This window comes from Notothenia rossii (genome assembly GCF_949606895.1).
Source record: "Notothenia rossii genome assembly, chromosome: 1".
Classification (NCBI taxonomy): Eukaryota; Metazoa; Chordata; class Actinopteri; order Perciformes; family Nototheniidae; genus Notothenia; species Notothenia rossii.
Genome location: NC_136912.1, coordinates 96,922,673 through 96,928,672, shown reverse-complemented (window position 1 = coordinate 96,928,672; position 6,000 = coordinate 96,922,673).

Genomic DNA, 6,000 nt, shown 5'->3' with positions numbered 1-6,000 from the left:
GCTGACCCAATTAACAGCTAGATATGAAACTGCATGCTCTACCCGGTATTTCCGAGGTCCCTGAAGGCAGCATCTCTCTGGTCTTTCTCCATGAGATGTTGAATAAAATAATCTCTGTGTCAACACACGTTTATAAAAGCTAGCTAAGAACTACGGTGGCTGAGAGGGACAAAAACCCGTCTTCACTGAAGGAGTGTCTGACCGTCAGAGGAGGGAGAAGTACCCAGATATTACTTTAGTAAAAGTAGAAGTACTCAGACATTACTTTAGTAAAAGTAGAAGTATTCAGATCTTGTTCTTGAGTAAAAGTAGAAGTACTCAGATATTGTACTTGAGTAAAAGTAGAAGTACTCAGGTCTTGTACTTGAGTAAAAGTAGAAGTACTCAGGTCTTGTACTTGAGTAAAAGTAGAAGTACTCAGATCTTGTACTTGAGTAAAAGTAGAAGTACTCAGATCTTGTACTTGAGTAAAAGTAGAAGTACTCAGATCTTGTACTTGAGTAAAAGTAGAAGTACCAGAGTGTAGGAATACTCTGTTACAGTAAAAGTCCTGCATTCAAAATGTTCCTCAAGTGAAAGTAGAAAAGTATTCTCATGAAAATATAGTGAAAGTAGCGACAGTAAAAGTCCTGCATTCAAAATGTTCCTCAAGTGAAAGTAGAAAAGTATTCTCATCAAAATATAGTGAAAGACAGTAAAAGTAGTCGTTGTGCAGATTGGTCCATTTCAGAATAATAGATATATGTTTTATAATGATTGATCATGAAAGTGTTCTCAAAGCTGGTAAAGGTGCAGCTAGTCTGAATGACTTTGTATACTGCAGGGTAGCTGGTGGATTTACTCCAGGTGGAACTAAAGTCTGATTCAACACTTGATTAGATTTCACATCATTCATCCACATCTGAGAAGTAACTAAAGGGATTAAATACATGGAGTGGAGTAGAAGTACACCGTAGCAGAAAATAGAAATACTCAAGTAAAGTACAAGTACCTCAACATGGTAGAGAAACAGCAGGGAGTTCCTCTGGCAGCAGAGCATTAATACGTCTGCAGTGAAGTCATGCACGCTGAATACATGTTAATGTCAGAGAGAGAGAGAGACACAGACTCTCAGGTTTCACTAGCAGGGATCTGACACACACACACACACACACACACACACACACACACACACACACACACACACACACACACACACACACACACTCTAACATGGAGGATGGAGGATCTGCTTCCAGTTATCCGGACTCTGTTCCTGTTGGGCGGCGGTACAAAGAGATCCCGTTTCAGGACATGCTTTTAATGAAACTCAAACTGCAACACGTTGTGATTGGAGAGCAGAGCTGTGTGATGTTACACCTTGTTATGAAGGCTCTGTGGCGTTGGGGTACACTACACTCAGCTTTCTTATGACTTCCAGAGAGGCAGAGGGCCAAAGACTACTGGAACCTTGGAGAGCTTTGAAGAAATCAGAAATCACTCGAAGGAACTCAATCTCAAACAGATGGCGTCTTCTGCAGGAGAAACATGTATTATGTTATTCTGTGTAACAGGGGCTGTTTTGTTCTGTGGTTTTCAGTGTGTTCTGTCTGAGGCTCTCTGTGACGGATCATCAGGAGGCCGGCAGGTGCAAACACTCTGCAGCAAACATCTTCCATCGGGAGGAACATTCAGCAACTTGAGGAAACATGCGTTTACTAAAAGCTGCAGAAACCAAAGGCTGCAAATACAAAACGCTGAAGAAGCTCAAAACACAACGGAAACCAGGGGACACTAAAGAGTGACGCACACAGCTGGGAGACCAGGGGACACTAAAGAGTGACGGACACAGCTGGGAGACCAGGGGACACTAAAGAGTGACGCACACAGCTGGAGACCAGGGGACACTAAAGAGTGACGCACACAGCTGGGAGACCAGGGGACACTAAAGAGTGACGCACACAGCTGGAGACCAGGGGACACTAAAGAGTGACGCACACAGCTAGGAGACCAGTGGACACTAAAGAGTGATGCACACAGCTGGAGACCAGGGGACACTAAAGAGTGACGCACGCAGCTGGAGACCAGGGGACACTAAAGAGTGACGCACGCAGCTGGAGACCAGGGGACACTAAAGAGTGACGGACACAGCTGGGAGACCAGGGGACACTAAAGAGTGACGCACACAGCTGGAGACCAGGGGACACTAAAGAGTGACGCACACAGCTGGGAGACCAGGGGACACTAAAGAGTGACGCACACAGCTGGAGACCAGGGGACACTAAAGAGTGACGCACACAGCTAGGAGACCAGGGGACACTAAAGAGTGATGCACACAGCTGGAGACCAGGGGACATTAAAGAGTGACGCACGCAGCTGGGAGACCAGAAAACACTAAACAGTGACGCACGCAGCTGGAGACCAGGGGACACTAAAGAGTGACACACACAGCTGGGAGACCAGGGGACACTAAAGAGTGACGCAAACAGCTGGAGACCAGGGGACACTAAACAGTGACGCACACAGCTGGAGACCAAGGGACACTAAAGAGTGACGCACACAGCTGGAGACCAGGGGACACTAAAGAGTGATGCACACAGCTGGAGACGAGGGGATACTAAAGAGTGACGCACACAGCTGGAGACCAGGGGACACTAAAGAGTGACGCACACAGCTGGGAGACCAGGGGACACTAAAGAGTGACGCACACAGCTAGGAGACCAGGGGACACTAAAGAGTGACGCACACCGCTGGAGACCAGGGGACATTAAAGAGTGATGCACACAGCTGGGAGACCAGGGGACACTAAAGAGTGATGCACACAGCTGGAGACCAGGGGACACTAAAGAGTGACGCACACAGCTAGAAGACCAGGGGACACTAAAGAGTGACGCACACAGCTGGAGACCAGGGGACACTAAAGAGTGACGCACACAGCTGGAGACCAGTGACGCACACAGCTGGAGACCAGGGGACACTAAAGAGTGATGCACACAGATGGGAGACCAGGGGACACTAAAGAGTGATGCACACAGATGGGAGACCAGGGGACACTAAAGAGTGATGCACACAGATGGGAGACCAGGGGACACTAAAGAGTGACGCACACAGCTAGGAGACCAGGGGACACTAAAGAGTGACGCACACGGCCGGCTTATTTGAACAATGTGATCACATGACTCCTTCTGATGTTACTGCAGATCTGATGTAAGCTAGCTAGCTATCAAAAGCTAACCTAGTCATTTCAGATATGCTGACAAACACTTACGGCCCGTCCACAAAGCGGCTTTGGAAAAAGCTTGGAGGTGGGCGTGTCTGAAACTCGACCAACAACCAATCACATGAATCTCCCGCCCCTGACACACAAGAAGTGGTTTGATTGGCTAGAGCTTGTACTGGCATATGATTTGATTGGCTGCCGCTTCCACCGAAAGCTTCAGAAGCTTCAAAAGTTGAACATTGCTCAACTTTTGCTGCCTGAAACGCCAGGAGAGCTCAGCTCGGCTTCCCACAATGCAGTGCGGCGAAAAGTGACGTCACCCCAATCAAAGTGAATGGGAAGAAGCCTCCAGCGCCGCTGTGTGGACGGGCCGTTACAGTTATGAGACAGACTAGCTCTGGGCCGCGTCTACTTGCTGGAGGGCCTGAAGACGATGTGTTCAGGGTCTGACGACGTGTTCAGGGTCTGACGATGTGTTCAGGGTCTCAGCAGCACCTGTGTTAGCTGATGGAAACAGACTCAGTAAATCAGAGTGCTGATGAGCTGCAGCTCAAAGACCAGCAGCTCCTCTGATGGTACCTCTTCAAACAGAGGGAACGAAAAGGTTTGTGGGAGAGGTTAAATATACGGGCTGCCCACATCAACACACACACACACACACACACACACACACACACACACACACACACACACACACGCACGCACGCACGCACGCACGCACGCACGCACACACACACACACACACACACACACACACACACACACACACACACACACACACACACACACACACACACACACACACACACACACACACACACACACACACACACACACACACACACACACACACACACACACACACACACACACACACGAGGAGTCGGCCTGGTGCAAACAGAGTTAAAGAAATTATAAAAACTAACAAAAAAATGTAAACTATTATTCGCTAAGATATAGAAAATTATGTACATGAAATCTGGACCAAAACACGACGTACTGTATACAACTATTTATACAGCAGCTTTAACACAAAGCAATTCACACACACACACACACACACACACACACACACGCACACACACACATGCACACACACACACACACACACACACACCCACAGGTATACACACTTCACCCCTCAGGCCATCAGACTGTGAAACACCTGAGCTTTTTAAAGAACATCCAGAACATTCATCTGATTGCATCTTGCTAATTATCTACACATCGTATTCCATGTACTTGTATATAGACTCTTCTTGCTCTCCTTCTATTTGACCTGTTTCGTTGTTCTATGTCCTATACACACATTCATGTTGCCCTGCAGGAGGAGGACCCCAGTTTCTCATGTCCTCTGAAGCTGCTGAGCTCACGAGGAGAGAGACTTGAGTCTGCACAGAAGGTCTCCCCGGCTCCAGGGAGCAGCTAGGGGTTCAGTGCCTTGCTCAGGGGCACCTCGGCAGCTCCCAGTCCACACTCCGTATTTTCTGGTCTGATCGGGATTCGAACCGGCTCTCCTTTAGTCCCAAAGCCAAGCACAGACTGAGCCCAAAACCAGCTCCTAGAGATATTATCTTTGAACTGTGTGTTATTGTATCGACCTGTGCTTATACCATGCTGCTGGTGTGATGGAGATGATGCAGTGTGTGCAGTGTGTGCTGTGTACAGTGTGTGCAGTGTGTACTGTGTACAGTGTGTGCAGTGTGCACAGTGTGTGCAGTGTACAGTGTGTACTGTGTACAGTGTGTGCAGTGTGCAGTGTGTACTGTGTGTGCTGTGCAGTGTGCAGTGTGTACAGTGTGTACAGTGTGTGCAGTGTGCACTGTGTGTGCAGTGTGTACTGTGTACAGTGTGCAGTGTGTACAGTGTGTGCAGTGTACAGTGTGTACTGTGTACAGTGTGTGCAGTGTGCAGTGTGTACTGTGTGTGCTGTGCAGTGTGTGCTGTGCAGTGTGCAGTGTGTACAGTGTGCAGTGTGTACAGTGTGTACAGTGTGTGCAGTGTGTGCTGTGCAGTGTGCAGTGTGTACAGTGTGCAGTGTGTGCTGTGCAGTGTGTACAGTGTGCAGTGTGTACAGTGTGCAGTGTGTACAGTGTGCAGTGTGTACAGTGTGTACAGTGTGTGCAGTGTGTACAGTGTGTGCAGTGTGCAGTGTGTACTGTGTGTGCTGTGCAGTGTGCAGTGTGTACAGTGTGTGCAGTGTGTACTGTGTACACTGTGTGCAGTGTGTACAGTGTGTACTGTGTGTGCAGTGTACAGTGTGTGCAGTGTGTACAGTGTGTACTGTGTGTGCAGTGTGTACTGTGTGTGCTGTGCAGTGTGCAGTGTGTACAGTGTGTACAGTGTGTGCAGTGTGTACTGTGTACAGTGTGTGCAGTGTGTACAGTGTGTGCAGTGTACAGTGTGTGCAGTGTGTACAGTGTGTACAGTGTGTGCAGTGTGTACTGTGTACAGTGTGTGCAGTGTGTACAGTGTGTACAGTGTGTGCAGTGTGTACTGTGTACAGTGTGTGCAGTGTGTACAGTGTGTACTGTGTGTGCAGTGTACAGTGTGTGCAGTGTGCAGTGTGTGTTGTTGTGTACCTGAGGACTGCAGATGTAAATGATGCAGTGTGTTGTGTTGTTGTTGTTGTTGTTGTGTACCTGAGGACTGCAGATGGAGATGAGCTGTTAGCTGCATCTCTTCTCTTCTCTTCTCTGAGATGAATGTATTTGTCCGCTCGCTCCTCGTTGAAATAAATACATAATGATCCTCAAACACAGGTTTATGAAACACACGAGTATACGCTACAGAGTGAGATA